The sequence below is a fragment of the Centruroides vittatus genome, unplaced genomic scaffold (assembly GCF_030686945.1).
Source record: "Centruroides vittatus isolate TY-2023 unplaced genomic scaffold, ASM3068694v2 contig_482, whole genome shotgun sequence".
NCBI classification, from domain to species: domain Eukaryota; kingdom Metazoa; phylum Arthropoda; class Arachnida; order Scorpiones; family Buthidae; genus Centruroides; species Centruroides vittatus.
The window spans coordinates 1,719,099-1,736,659 of record NW_027122272.1 but is presented as its reverse complement, the minus strand read 5'-3'; positions in this window follow the sequence as shown (position 1 = coordinate 1,736,659).

The window sequence follows — 17,561 nt, the reverse complement described above, 5'->3', positions numbered from 1 at the left end:
GTTGATTTACGTCGAATGTGTCTAGAAAAAAATTATTACATATTTTTTCGATGTGCCCTTGGTTCTCAAAGTAATACTTATACGTATACTTTTTCTATTGTCTTTTCCTTCCTCGATAACCGTTATAACCTTTGCAGTTCTCTTCACAGAGTGAGCATAAAAATGCCTCTTACCAGAGGCGAAAAGCTTCCAGAAATCTTAGTGAATTCGTTCTCGTCCTTCCAGTGAAAATTTCGACGTACTGTATATTCGTATTTGCAAGTTGCATGACATCCTTTCTTAATTGCTTTATTCTTCCTAGTTATACCCTTTCGGTTCACCACGTTCTCTCTAATTCTGACGAATGTCAACCTTCTCCTGTTCAACTTTTCTTACTGTTTTCAATACCTTTTTCAGTAAGAAAACACAAGCATTATCATTAACTAAGCAAACCAATACTTTTCCTAAACAGCCTTGCGTTGAATCTTTCCTGAATCCTAGGCCTAATTGTCTGTGAACCATTAAGGTACTCACCTTGATGATTCATAGACATCAATACCTCTAGACCGTCCTTAAAACAAAAATGTGTTCAATTTTTCAATTTATGACTAAAAGTACCTAACACAGTACTAAAATATTGTCTTATAGTGAAAGATTACCAATACCAATACGTAGTAACAAGGTTTGTTTCTGCGTCCCTCCATTACCAACAAATAGCAGCTACGTCTTGCCCCACAGTTCCATAATAACAAAAGTAACTATCCTTAAGTACAATATTACCCTTATTAGTTCCTTTAATACTTCCCTTTTAATTTTGTGTAAAAAATACGAGGAAATTTCACTTACCTTTCACATAAATGAATCGATCTCACTTCTAGTTTAAACTTTGCGATTACACTTAGAACATTTATACATGCAGAGCACGAATGTCATGTGATCAAACCAGGTTTCCTTATTGGTGAGTGGAGACACCAAATGTATTCTTGCGGTATTCTCAGTTTTGCAGATTGAACCAGCATATATTCAACGTACAACTGGATACAAAATGTGTAATGGGAATCCGATATTTGTGCAGTAATTAATTGTCCGATTCCGGGTTTTATAAGTATTTCTTTCTTCTGTTTATGTTAAAACTAGTTAAGTAACGCTGTATCAGCTTGTAGTCGGAACGAAGCCGCTTTCACCTTTATTTTCTAGATTATGAGGGGAAAAAGAAACAAAGAATCATTCGTTCTCAACAATATATTTGATTTCTATTGGATCATTTAAAGGTACAAATATAAGGTCAGAATAAGCCATTAATTAATTGCTATGCCAATGTCTCACGAAATTCTGTCTATCACTATGGGCCTTGGACTTACAGATTGACTCGTAGCGATCTTTATTGTAACTCTCTAAAAATACTGAGTCAGTTATTTTTTTCACTCGACTCAGTGTAACATAGGTAAGACCGATAGATGCCTCTTTTTCCCCTATATCTATTTTGATTTTTGGAAGAGTTAATCCCTGTGATTTATGTATAGTCATCGAGTATGCTAAGGTAAGGAGAAACTGTCTACAAGATCGCAATATACTGCCATCGTTCGAAGAGGCGTTACGGGGATTATTGGAAACAGATTACCATAGATAAAAGGTCCCTGATAGCTATCGAATTCCACTAAAATAATCAAAGGAAGAGCTGGAGGGAGAGCATTAGGAGCATATATAATGTAGCGTATAGTTCCTAGTGAACCATTGACGAGACCTCCTTGCACCCATAAGTTGACTCTCAGCATGATTCTGGCATTAACTGAGAGATTCAAATACTTAGAGAGACCAAGAGCTGAGTCATCTTTGGACGAAGGCGGGGCAATATCTGGAGTGTTTTCAGATGCTATATAACCAAGAGGGCATCCAGTTGACTGCAAGTAGTTTTCGTTGCTTTGTTTAACTTGCTCGTTTGTTGGATATAGCTCTACTGCCGTTTGGAACTGATCTAGTTCATCTCTGGATAAACAGGCTCGATTTCTTGTCGTCAGAATGTTCAGATCTGTATCAGAGAAATCACCCGAAGCTAGATGTTGTAAGACATCTGTGAAGGAACTATCTGTGCTATTTTGTCTATGAGAATTACTAAGTTCAATGAACTTCTCAAAAGAATCAAATGCAAATGTAATGTAATGTCCCAACAGGGTCCCTACGTTGTTGGGACATTACATTGTAAAAAACACTCGAGTAGAGAGGAGTATCTTTAACAGGAGGAAGCTGACGAAAATCACCAAACAAATAGATAAAGAATCCACCAAACGGCTCATCTTTCTCGGGGTTTATCTCCCTCAATCTTCTCTCGATCATGTAAAGCATTCTTGCACCAATCATTGACATTTCATCGATGATGATGAATTTGAGCGACTTGATCTCAATCTGGAATCTCTGTGCAGCTTCTTCCATTTAGAGATCGAAATTTCGTACTAACGATAGGAAGACGAAGGAGAGAATGGATCGTAAAGCCATCAATGTTGATCACTGCTGCTCTATGTTATATAATAAGTTAAAAAAGAAAACTTTTTTAAACTTATTATTCTATAAAGATTTTTTATATTTGTTGTGTATCTAGTTAGCGATAACATTTACCTTTCAAAATTACTGTTTTAATGCTTGTCATATTTTCAGACCACTAGATGACGCTTCTACACGTGCATGCAGGAAGCGACTAACACTTGACTTCATGCATTCCTTGTCAACATTATAACTCTAGAATGAGTTGTCCGATCTTGATGAAATTTTCTACGACGACTCATCATCACTCAAGGATGAACTGATTAAAATTTCAACTCTCAAAAATGATCCATACTGAAGAAAAACCCCTATCTCCAGTTCTACAAAAACGGATCATTTTTGAAAGTTGAAATTTTAATCAGTTCATCCTTGAGTGATGGTGAGTCGTCCAAGAAAATTTCATCAAGATCGGACAACTCATTCCAGAGTTATTTTGTTGACAAAGAATGCACGAAGTCAAGTATTAGTCGTCACTACGTTCCGACAATTAAAATATTTACCTAAATTACGTAGTGTATATATTATTCGGCCCACAAAAAAAGCTCTCGAAAGATGCTAGTAGGATTTATCATTTGTATTGAATATATATAATAGATAATTTTATGCAGCCGCAGCATCAATATTATCAATTATAACCCACACATTCAGGCGCATAGTGCACACTGCGTATGTCTTACGGTTAAGATTGAACGATGATTGAAATTAATAAATAATTATAGATATAAGATTTGTTATTGTCCTTATTTCCTATTTATATATTTTAGAACAGTTTATTAACGCTAGAATTTATGGAAAGAAAACTGATATTTGTGCAGTACAAAAAAAAAACCTTAGAATAAGGCCTGGACAGAATGTTTGTTTTATTTATAAAATAGCTGATTTTTTCCATATTTCTCATTGATTTGTATGGACTTATAATAAACTCTATACTATATTACGCAAGAAAATCATCAATTCATTATTTTCAAAATTGGGAGATAGAATAATTTTATTCTCAAGGGATGAATTCTTGATTGTTTCTGGAATATGACACGATATCCCTTCACTACTTCTGTACAGCAATCACTGATTTCCACTCCTCATTGCGTGCAGCAATCTGCGCTCGCTCCTAGACCGACAAGAGGTCGGCCATCTTTCTTTGCCACTGCGCGTGTAGCCTCTCTTGGTCACTACTTACGTCACCAATGCCAAAATTATATAATTTTCATTGACTAATGCACACATACATTTTATTATGATTATATTATTATTACAAAACTTATAGCGAGATTTCAATGCCTAGTTACTTTTCACCCAATCTGTAGATGATTAACTCGGCACAGTTCGTTTTTCGTCCGAACTCGTACTAAAACTTGTCTCATATTACCTAATATAATAAAGTTTAATTTTAATGGACCAATAAAATTTTGAAAACGAACTCAATTCTATAACCCACAAAAGAGGATTCGCTAACGCTCCACCTCAAATATATAAATTTTGATACTGTATAATTAATTAAGTGAATATTAATTTTCAAAATAATTTCTATAGAAAACGACATTCCAATAGTAACCTCATCAAGAATATATAAATTTCAGGGAATAAATATTAATTGTAAACAATCGGTACAGTTTATTTCCGTACGTTTATTGTATTATCAGAAAGTTAATACACAATCCACATATATTTATCAACTGCAATCTCCATTAACTGGCATTTTAAATGATAAAATTAAATTAATAGAGTAAACCTAAGTTGCATTAGTTAAGTAACTACAATACGTTGATGAAACTGCATTTATAAATTTATTTGGGTTAAAACTAGTTTAATAAATTACAGAAACACAACGTCACTTCTTAATGAAGATGGATCACCTTAGTTAAACAAAGCATTATCGTACTAATTAATATTTCCACTAAATTGAAGGTTTGGCACCAAATTTCAATTTTTGGTAAAGTAACCTTCAAAAAATTTAAACTTAAATAATACTTTTAACGCGAATGAAGTGGAAAATAAATAAAATTAACTGAATGCATCATCTCGAACATCCTTGAAAATCGTCCTTCATGAATTAATTCAATGGAGCATATTGAATGGAATCAATTTAAATTTAGAAAATTTTGCGGTTTTCAAAATTCTTATCACAGTCTATTCAATTGATTTTAATGAAATTTAATTATTCATCGAAGCAAATGCATTCGACATCATACATTTATGAATTTGTTAATGGAATAAATGTTATTATAATGGTTTTCACTTAAACCAGATTAATTTGTTTATAAAATTTTTATTTATTTCTTTTTAAATAATTTACTTTTATTATATAAAAGTGAATTACTCAAAAATAATCATCTGAAAATCGCATACAAAATTATTATTATAAGATTCTTCGGCATTTTCTTCAGTAACAAATGTAGGCTTATAATATTAAACTCGAATTAAATAAATCTATTGGAGAAGACAAAGATTTAGCGCTTAAGTACTTTAATCAACCACACTATTTATCAATTACAAAACTTTGCTGCACAAACTAAAACAAATCTTAGAATTTAAATCCATCAATTAATTAGCTGTAACCTTCGAATAAATCTTTATACTTAATAGTTTCTTGGTTGATATTCAAGCTAAATAAATTATTTTTTAAATGTTTCAATATTTGACTACATTTAAATAGAATTTAAATATTAATTCCAATATTTGTTTCCAGACGAGAGTTTGTAGAAGTTTTCCTGAATAAACGAATATTAATATATACAGGAAGTTGTGGCCAAAACTAAAAAAAAGGTTTTCCCACAATTGTTTAATTTCTTCTCAATTGTAAACAGTTTATAATAGCGCGCATGCCGTCGTACTCGTGGCAATGTTGTTAATTTTTGGCTAATATTTAGCCGAGGATCATGCAAACTCTCTTTTTAAAAAGTTGCGACATAAAAACTGCCGCAAATTTTCTCGAAAATTAACCCAATTGGCGAGAAATTTCAGGCAATGTTGTCAGGTTTAGGGATTAATCCCTCGGTATGGGGCATTTTTATCTGAAAAATTATTTAAGGATTTTCTTAGAATAAAAGTGTAAACGTAGGGATATTTAGAGTAACCTTTTTAATTCCCGAGAAGGGAAATACAACTCTGCAGAACTTGGTTTGGCTAAATTAATAATGCTAATATGAGTACAAAACTTTATTTAACATTGTAACAAATGCATATGTTATTAAAATTTAAATTTCTCGTAGACGTGCATCTTCGTTCTTTCCAACTAGGAAAACAATCGATAATGATGCTGTTAGTTCGAATGTTGAAAGAACAGTTTTTCGGATCGTTTTTTGCAGACATTACTTATAAAGTGTCAGCCTTTGTTAACATTTGTGATAATATATATCAGTGTTAATACATTTCAAATTACACGCTTTTCTATATAAAGCCTTGATAATATTTTCCTTACTGATATCTGAATTTATAATAGGAGGAACTTTTTTAAGTGTACGAAGGATTTTTTTACATACGTAAAAAGGATTTTCGTGTACTACAGCCTGACAATACGCTGGCAAGATCTGGCTACTTCATCTGTTCTTACAATCATTCATAATTCTCTAATGTATTAATGTTCGTAGTTGCAGCTTATATGTCTTCGGCCTCTGCTCAAACGAATATTTTTCATGTAGTCTGCCCTAATATAAATAGCAGAGTTCAAAATAAAGGGAGATTTATCAGAAGATTTTGAAGTTTGTTTGTTGTACGTCGTAATAACCCCGTATGTTTGTATACTGCATTTGTCGGGGATTGTCACTTGTTCGATATAAGAAGTTCGCTATAGAAAGAATTCGGAATTAAGGAATTTCCTGTATTATATTATTATTAAAAAATATATTTTTTTCTTCATTTATTTTACAATTGACTTAAGGTCGAAGAGATAATATAGAAATTTTTAAAAGTTGACATAAAAATATCAAATAAAGATAAAGGATGCCATCTGGTGGTATCGAATAGAATCTCTGCTCAAAAGTTAAAAGTAAATAATGATAGTCACTATTTAAATAATTATAATTTTTCCATTATAATTTTAATTCCTTTATTCTCGGTTGAAAAGAAATTAATAATAAAAGTTTTAATTTTAAAATATGGGTTACGTTAGATCAAAAAATAATTATAAAAGTCGAGTTGCATAATGAAAGTTCAGCTAACTGTAAACATAGATGATTTAATTTTGAAATTTTAGTCAAACTGAGCTAGAAATTATTCTTTAAAAGAAAGTCGAGTTTAACAGAAGTATTTTGTGATGGTCGAACAAGTCGATAAAAATATGTTTCTTTTGACAAAGAACTGTTATATTGTAAAAGCACCTGTACTCCGGTCAATACCAAGAACTGACAAATTATCAATAATAAACCTTATTTAAATAGTTTTCATTTTATCTATTCATACTGTCCAAACTATTAATTAATATAAACCATTAATACATTTGTTGTATAGAATTTTTCTTTGGAGATTTTTGACAAAAGTTTCATTCAAATTACATTAAAATTGTGTGAAGTAGCAAGAGAAAAATCTTGATTTATATATTTAGTTAGTTACATTATTTGTTTTCCATTTTCTTTCAGTTGTTTTGAATTTTTTGGGTTGAGTTATGTTAATTAACACTTTCCAACCGGAGATTCATTTTCATAGTAAGATTTGAATAATGAACGGAATTGCATCTCACAAAATTAGAGTTTAAATAAAATGACTAAAATATTAAATAATATTCTACTTATATTTTTGTGACCAAATATTGGTGGGGACACCAGTTAAACAAAATCTTATTTTTTGTCAGCATGTTCGGTACGAAAATCATCGACGTATAAATAAACATTATCAAACTGACACAGCAAGTTAGCTTTCGATTCTGCTGGTGTAGCTGTTGAATTGTAAGTGATTGGTGCTGATTAAGGGTTTTTCTTCTGTTAGGTTCTTTTTTCCTAATCAGATTTAGCGTTTCAGATTGTTAATAATTTTAATTTTTACTAATAATTTTATTGTTGTAATTACTGAATAGAAATTTGTAACTTTGAGCTTTATACTAATTATTTTTGTGATCTATTTTTCCTCTTTAGATAGAAAGTTCAGTACCTTAGTTTAATGAAATTATATATAGGAGAAGGTGGTATTATGGAACCCCATTTTCATTATAGTAAATTGCAAACAAGGTATCATAACTACGCCCACATTTTTGGGGCGAAAAGGACTGGTAACTATCAAACTAAATGTTCCTAATTGGATTTTTCGCTAGTATAACTATAAGTATGATTTTTGAAAGCTTCTGTAAGAAAAGTCAGAAAGTCATTTTTGGGAAGCCGGGTGGTAATATGGAATCACATTGCATGTTTTCAAAAAAAATGCCTTAATGTATTCAAAAACAAATAGAAAAGTACAAAAAAGTTAATTAATTACAAAATCATTTATGCCAATGTATTTTATCAAAAAAATGCTTTAATAATAGAAAAATATGACCTCCATCAACGATATATATTCCATCATTTCTTTTTCGATATTCTCAGGAAGAATTGGCTTTCTACCTAGTGTCTTTTTCACAAATTGCTCCGGACGAATGTCTGCTTGCAAAGAGAGAGTTCGCAAATTAGTTTTGGCACCTCATAAAATTTTGCAGCTTTCTTCAGCCCCATTTTCTTGTCCCTTACCATACTCACTGCCTCTGCCATTTTTTTTTCTGGCTCCATGTTTGTCTCTTCAAGTTTTTCTTTGACTTGTTCAGCTGGACTCTAAGCATTTGAAAATTAAAATAAAATCAATTTTAAAAATTCAGTTTTAAAAGAACACTTATCTATCCAGAACAGTTTTTTAAAACCAAAAATAACTTCAGAATTTACCTAAAACTACGGATAAGTAGATCTAGCTATCTATTTTTAATTTTTTCATTCGTCTACCACACACTTTTAGAAAAATATTCCATGGTTTTAATTTGTGGGTATTACGAATCCCAAAGGAGTTGGGTTCCATTTTAAAAGCACCAATGGGGTCCGCATTTCACGCATCTCCATCTTGGGTTAACTTAATTTCTGTCAACACCAAATTTTAAAAAACGTATACATCAGACAGATTAACATGTACCCCTAGGCCTATAGAACGGGAGACATGTACCAGTTACCTAGAACTACATGATATATATTTTAGAAATAATTAAATTCACTTACCATTCAAAAGTTTAGAATTGCGAAAAACACAAATGTCATGCGGTTGAGCTCAGTGAAACAGAACTGAAATGGGAGGCGTCTTGCCCTTGCTATGGATGGCTGCCTAGTGCAGCACAGCCACAATTTGTTAGAGTTCGAATCTATTATCGGTCTGAAATGGAGGAGTTCCGTAGTACCACCTTCTCCTATATATTACGAACTCTATTGCAAAAGTTGTTTACCTTAACATTTTGGACCTTGCAAGATTGGCGCTAGAAAAGGAATTAAAGTTCCAATAGTTACCAGCTAACTAACCACTAGCAAAGTTGTTTTCTTTTGGCATTTTATTCAAGATACAAGTAGGGGAAGTTGTTGTGTACCTTGGAACATTTCCTAATTTTTTTTTTTAACAATTTTTTTTAACGACACTTTTTTATCATTTTATTTTTACTAAAGTGAAAGATAAGTGCATTATATAACGATGGGAGTTAACACATTTACTATTCTTAAATCTACCTGTGAGGAAAAAATTATTATTTTATAAATGTTCTAGTACAACATGGTCATGTACAATACAGTAATTTGAACATCTGTACTTTCTACAATAAAAAATAGTACAGCATAAAGTATTGGCATTATGTTTGTAATTAATTATTTGTCTTCATACTTTTTTCATTTGCAGTAGCATTGTAAAACCGGGAGTGAGTCGTGCACACTGGAGGGTTTGTGACAGCTTCAATGCCTTTTTCAAGGCTTCTCACTCCATCTATTGTGTGCCTCTTGATATCAGAGTTACTGCTGGCATTTTTGTCTGAAAAATAATTGAACGTAATATTTTAAGATACTGAATATGAGCACTATTTCAAGACACAGGACGTTCGTACGTTTCAAAGTAGAAGAGGCAGGGCCGGATTATCGAATAGGCAAAGTAGACAAATGTCTAGGGCCCGTAACTCGGAAGGGCCCGGCTTCAGTGTAGAAGATTGCTCTGTTTCAAAACGAGTTAAAAATTATTTAAGAAATTCGATAGGACAGAAAAGGCTGTATTTAACAATTCCTACTAAGCTCCGCTCGACTAGCCATTATCTTAAAAAAAAGAAAAAAAAAAGGTCAACAGCTAACCGTACGCCCGAGATCTCTCGCACCATCTAGAAATATTCCTAGGGCCGCATCTTGTGGTAGTACTGACGTATGGTTATGATTTATTTTCTAAATCTAAACTTCTACGTCGCGACATCGCATATTCGATAAAGCGTTCAAGTTGCTCGAGTGCGAAGATATTACAATTCAATAGTGTTTTATAAAAGAGTTAAAAAGGGTGACACTACGGTGTGACTTGGGGTGACACTACGATATCCGCACCGGGTGTCACCCATGCTAGCTACGCTAATATCACATTATATAAGATTTGTTTAGAAGCAACTTATTTAAATGGGGCCCCAATTTAAATTTTGTCTAGGGCCCGCTAGAGGCTTAATCCGGCGCTGAGAAGAGGGTATGCAATTGTATTCTCAGTTTTCAAAACTTGTATACCATTACACAGTGGCGTGCCGTCATTGGAAGCGATGGAAGCGCCGATTCAACCTTCCAATGACCTTCCCTTGTATTTTATAAAATATAAATTTTCATATTTTAACGCGCTTTGCATTAATTAAAATTAATATTTTATTATAACTGCATTATGTATCTTTTACAAATTTCTATACTACATGTGAAAAAAACGATAAGGTTGCTATTGTATATTCGAATAATTTAGTGGCGGAAGGAATGTCGAAACCAGGTGTTTCCAATCAGCCAGATTATATAGGCATTGGCACATGCGGTTTACAGAGCACCAACCTCACCCGGTTTAGCTGGTGGATGCTTCACACATAAAGCATCTAACTTTATATCCCGGACCGGTTCTGAGCTGTTAGCCTCCTACCCATCAACTTCCAAGCAGCCAGATTATAGGCATTGGCGCATGCGCTTTACAGAGCACCAACGTCACCCGGTTTAGCTGGTGGATGCTTCACACATAAAGCATCTAACTTTATATCCCGGACCGGTTCTGAGCTGTTAGCCTCCTACCCGTCAACTTCCAAGCAGCCAGATTATAGGCATTGGCGCATGCGCTTTACAGAACACCAACGTCACCCGGTTTAGCTGGTGGATGCTTCACACATAAAGCATCTAACTTTATATTCCGGACCGGTAGCGGCCGGATGGCCGAGCGGTCAAGGTTAGCAGCCTGCCGCCCTGGGGGACCCGGGATCGAATCCGGACGGGTCGAAAAATCCCCACGAATTTTTCGGGGGGTGGTCCGTCCGGATATGTCGGTCTCCGTCCCTCACCACCCGGCCGCCCCGTTGTGGGCCTGGCCGAACCCATAATGGGCTTGCTATAAGAGGCCCTCTTAGTGCCCACAGGGTGGAAAGAGTTAAAAAAAAAAAAAAAAAAAAATTCCGGACCGGTTCTGAGCTGTTAGCCTCCTACCCGTCAACTTCCAAGCAGCCAGATTATAGGCATTGGCGCATGCGCTTTACAGAGCACCAACGTCACCCGGTTTAGCTGGTGGATGCTTCACACATAAAGCTTCTAATTTTATATCCCGGACCGGTTGTGGGCTGTTAGCCGCCTGCCTGCTAGATATTCGGCCCCCCTCGCCCGATTATGTGAATCACGAGTAGACTAGATCAACGGCGGGCAACCCCCGGCCCGCGGGCCAGCTACGGCTTGCGAAAAGTTGCTATCCGGCCCGCGAGATCTTTAATAGATTATTAAATTGGAAAAATAACTAATTAACTAATTAATAGTTATTTTTCCAATTCTTTGTAATTTTCGAAAACGATAAGAGAAATAAATGTAGTAATTAACTTTTTATTTATTTATTTCATATTTGCAGACTAAAAAAATTACGAGTAACAAGAAGGCGTCAATTAACTACTACGGCCCGCGGAAATAACGTAAAATTTATTCTGGCCCACGTTATAAAAAAGGTTGCCCACCCTAGACTAGATTTATAACTTAACCCAACCGATAGAAGTTTACTGGCTTGTTTTTATGATAGTTCTGTATAGTTGACAGGAGTTTTAAAAAAATCCATTAAAATATTTGATATATTTATTCTGCGTTTATTCCGCTTTCCCATCTTATATTACTTACGGATTTCAATGCTAAACCGGTGATATTACGATTTAGTATGTCCCATCTGTAAGGGGATGCAGAAAAAACGTGTACAATTCTAGTACAATGTTAAAAAATTAACTGTTACTTCGGCAGCATCATTTACAACCAAATTTAATGAATGAGACATACTGTACAATGGTACAAAAAAGCTCTAGAATTTATTTTCTTTAAATTTACGATTTATGTATCGGTTGTCATAAAAATTTCTTTCCACTTCTTTCCCAAGACTAGAGATATTCAAGTACAAAGTAACCGGTTTCGACTTATTTCTATTTAAGAAGTAGTTAAATAATTAAGCGATTAGGGAATTAGAAACATAAGTAAAACCCCGATGAAAGAGCCGAAATTTTACTTAAACAGAAGCTTAACCGAACCAATCTCTTGCCGAGTACAGTGGGAACTGATCTCTTCATAATATTAGATGTAATAAAGACAGAAATTTTTCCAGTTCAATGAGAGTGACCGAAAAGTTGTAAATTTTGGAAATTTTCGTGGACACTTGGCCCTAAAACGAATTAGTTAGAAAACGAACGACGGACAATCTGTTAAGTTTAACATATTTAGATTTTTACAGCTATGGTGAGAAATGTTTAAAATTTACAACAACCCCGTCGCGTCCTTTGATATATACTAGTGACGCGACAAAAGAGGCATTTGACATTGACCGGTATCGGCACCCTCGGGATTTGGCAGGCACACACCTACCTGGACCGTCTCCGATTTCATTCATTAGCCACTCGTAGGGAGCTATTTCACTAAGTGGACTGTTTTAAGATTTAAAAAGTAAAGAATATTTTGTTATTTTTATGTACGTTTCTTCACAAAGTTATATTTAATTATAAGTTTCTTTAAAAGTATATTCGTACAATTGAAGAATTTTTTGTACTAGGTATGTATATTCGTCACACATTTTGTTTTACCAAGTAAGTTTTTTTATAATTTTAATTTTAGCCCTTATATCGTGGCTAGTGATTCAAAAATTTATTTTAAAAAAGTTTTGGCTCGAGACCATATAATGAAAAAGAAAACATTATTAAAAGAGAAAGACCAATGCCTAAATTAAATATAAATACGTCGACAAAAAATTTCGACATTTTGACGATAAAATTTATGACGAATGACGATTCTTTCGTAAAATTGAAGCAATTTGGAAATCAAAATAGAATAGAATTTAACAATGGTAGACAATACAAAATAAATATTGAAAATTATAACGAGATAATTACGATTAATAGGTATATCTAAATTAATAGATGTTATATGTTTTTTCTCGAAAAGAGAATTGGCATTTAGAGGGCGTAGGGAATTTATTGAATCTAATAAGAAATTTCGATATAATTACCTCTGTTATTTATTAAGTACGTCAGATAATCTATTAAAAATACATTTAAAGAAGTATACGGTTTTTACTGGCTTATCGAACAAACGAATACGAACGGGCCCTGACGCGCAATTAATTGATTGCCCCTGTAAGTCGGCTTCTTACAGAAACACAGCTTCCCTATCACCAAATGTCACGGCACGCCACTGCCATTATATCTTACCACATCTAATCCGTAAACCAATACTACCGATTTTTCCCTCTGACGATATCTGTTGTTCTCAAGAAAATTAAATAACATCTGACTCTTACTAACAAACAGCAAAAACATTTTTGACTACAATGGGCTCTACAAAATACTCGTTGCCCGCCTAAAAATATGATTGTCAGGAATGTTTTACCAGATGTTTTTACTTTTTCACGATAGATTTATTACACAAGAAGTATTTATTAATCATAAAAAAAAACTTGCAAGATATGCCATACTCAAAGTACAGCAGTTTTCCCTATACAGTCAAACCTCTGGTTTCGTACTTAATTCGTTCCTAAAAGTTGTTCGAAAACCGAAACAAACTTTTCCATAAGAAACAATATAAAATGGATTAAACCATTCTTGGCCCATAAAACAAACTTTTTCTTTTTTACTTTTTTAAAACCTTTTTTCAACTGTATTTCATGCATTTTTGGAGTGCTTTTAATTTATGCAAATCTTTATATACAAGCAATTTCCTCTATACAGATAAATTGATATTCATGAAAAGCATATCGGAAATGCCTAATTGGTCACCGACTTAACGATTTTTCGGTTTATTTTATACAGATAAAACAAATTTTTGAATGGACATAAATGAGACACAAACAATAATTACAAAGAGAAGTTAAATACTGATTTGTGGCAAGAGGAAAAATTATATCTCTATGCAAAATATAAAAATGTGAATAATTCCGCGTGGCGTAATTTGTGAATATCTCATTGCAATATGCTTTGATTTTCAATTATCGGTCAATTTTAAAAAGTTTTATTTTTAAAGCTATGTCCTAGTATTGTAAAACGAAAAACATAATACAATCGGTCACACTTGTAGCCTGAAGGTTTGCAGAAATTTAACTGTTTCACTTATATATATGTATGTATTTTTATTGCGAGCAATTATTTATTGTGACATCGTCAAAATGCCAGGCTACAATTTATAATCATTTTTATAAAAAATTTATTTAAATATGCTATAGCAGAGCACACAGCGTGACTCCATAAAGCGCCTGCAAGTAGGCTGTAGGCTGATTTCGGGGGGGGGGGGCTATATCTCGCGAAGTGTTACAGAAATATGGTTCCTTTGACTTTTCTTATATTATTGCACCACTTTAGGAAATGCCTATATAGGTGATAAAACTAATTCAACTGTTAATTTGATTAGTTTCAATCATCACAGCAAATAATAAGGATGCTCTTTATTTTAAACCATTTTGATCGTTACATAAAATTATTACATAATCATCCGAAATTATTAGACTGAAATCTCACTCGTTTTATATAATTTCAATTCAATGTCGTATAAAACTAACTGCTCGTAAAAGTTTAAAACCTGCACTATTCAAAAAGCCCCAAAATGGCGGCTTATTTATGAAGCCGCCATTTTTAGACCTTTATTTGATCGTTGGAAGATGTGACCTCTACGAACACTTTCAGACATGGATCTTATTTCCGCCATTTTAAAACAGCTGACAGTAGGAGGTTGAATGAATTTTTGGAAAAACTAGAAAAATCCATAACAACTTTCAAAACGACTTACTCTCAAGCTTGTACTGTACTTTTGTAAGAGCGAACGTATTCCACATCAAGGTCTTTTTCCATACCCATTGTGGGTTCGACCAGGCTCACAAAAGGATCGCATATCCTCAGGTAGATTAAGATATTAGCGAGGTTGAGGCCGAAGTTTTCAACGCGAAAACGTGAACGTCGGACGTTCGGCGCTGCCTTCCCGTAAGCTTAGAAGTTTGACAAAGGCGTTTGAAACGTCAATGGAATCATGCTCGACGTTATAAACGCCATTGTCAAACTTCTAGGCTTACAGGAAAGCGGCGTTGAACGTCCGACGTTCACGTTTTCGCGTTGAAAACCTCGGCCTCAACCTCGCTATTAATAGTAGTAGTAGTAATAGTAGTAACAATAAGCGCAATGTTACTTCAAAATAAAATCGCATAAATCATCATCTACTGTATATATATATATATATATATATATAGAAATAAATATAACGAACAAAAGTTCACAAAGCACCACAACTATTTTTTATTTTCATGAAAAATAGCCTATACACAATCATTTCTAATAGAAGAGTAATGATACAGCAGCTGCATGTGGAATGCCTCGATGAAAATGGGAAGGAGAGAGTTTACAGAAAATCATTTACAATATTTCCATACAGACTAAAACACAACAGTTTTCAAATGAATATGGCATTTTGTACTTTAAGGGAAAGGTATTTTTCCTACTTAACATCCTGCTAAAATATATTCCCAACTATGTGGTTATGGATAATAGCTTACTATAAAAAGATGAAGTATTGTATTTCTAGTGATTTCTCTATCCAGCAGGTGTATCAAAGGTGCATTTGAATTGCATTCTGCAAAATTTTAAGTATGATACTCTGATCCTTAAACTGCATCATACAAGATCAATTATTCAAATTATAAAACTGATCAGTTGTAACAAGTTTCATCACTTTTTAGACAATAGTTTTTATCTTGCATTATTTCTTACCAATATTAGCATACATACAAATATTCACATTTATAAAAAATTTGTTATAACAACTAAGAAGTTTTAAGAAATGGTAATAATAAAAAAAATACAATTTTTAAATAAAATTATCCAAATTAAAAGCAACATTTTTAATTATTCAACAGTAATAACTTAACAAATGTTTAAAAAAGTATGGAATGCTCTAGGGCTGTCAAAAGATGAATTTAGAAATTTTAACAGTGAAGCATGCTTTAGCAATACCTTCTGAAAAACAATTTTAACAAATTCTCGATATTAATTAATTCATGAAATGAATTTTTTAAATTTGTAAACAAATAATATGATCATTAAATCTATATATATCATATTTAGAGATGTGATACAATAACTAACAGCTACATAAATAATGAAGTATAAATTTGAAAATAATTCTTCCAGCAAAAATTTTTAAAAGGTGCCCAGTGGATTCCAATACTTCTAACACAAACATGTAGTTTGATCATCTAGAAAAAATTTTATATAATGCATTTGGTACAAATATAATATAAAATAAAAATCAACATTAATTGAAAATAAATTTGATTAATGGCAGAAACAAATATAATATTAAGATATTTCATATCAAATTTGCATTCACACAATGAACTACAAAATCAGTTTGTGAAAGTATAAACTGTATTCATATACTTGACTGCAATTACAGTATAGCAAAGACATTTATAATTTTTGCCAATGGTGGAATGTATCAAACTGCTATCTTTGATTAGCATATTAATTCACATGAAAATATCATTCACATGTTACTATCCAAATTTGATGGTATTGCATATACAATTTATATAATCAGGTTTTTCAATTTTACATATATAATAAGTGGTTCCAAATTCAGGATCTTCAGGGCATTTCAAGTACTGCAACTACTACAATGAAGGAAATGTTTATTCATATATGTCCTTGTTATAAAACAATGCTTGTTTAAAGCAGTAATGGACAAATTTATTTCAATGTTTCAATGCTACTGTAGAGTATGATTGATCAAACTATATAATGAATATTTGATATATATAAGATTTGAGATTCACTTTAAGATTAGAAGAGTCCTAAAATCTTGATATATACAAAGATTTCTTGTACTATAGAAATGCAAATGCAATAGTTAAACAAATGAATAACAATTAAATAGTTAATACAATTTGTCCACCACTGCATTAAAGAATGACACTATTGAAAATATAAACAACTTATTTGAAATTTATAGAATACTTATCTAAAACTTAATTAATAAATATTTTAACGTCATCATTTAAATTAAATATATTAGATAATACAAATAATCATAATATCTGAGATTTTTGTTAAATGCACATATTGAGCTAATTGTTGTAAGATAATCCAGAAGCATCTATTGCTTTTAGATATTTTGAAATCAGTTTGGTACAATGATGTTCATCATCTCATCTTTATAGAAGAAAAAATTTTTTAATTGAAAGCACTAACAATTATTGATATGTCTGTATTATTTGTATCTTTCACAGACTTTTCAAGAATGATGACAACACAAAATCTATTTATCAATTACTTCACCATAGTAACAGCATCATATGACATACACCATCACAATTAATAATTACTAAGTTCTAATAATATCCACTGTCAAAACATGGATATA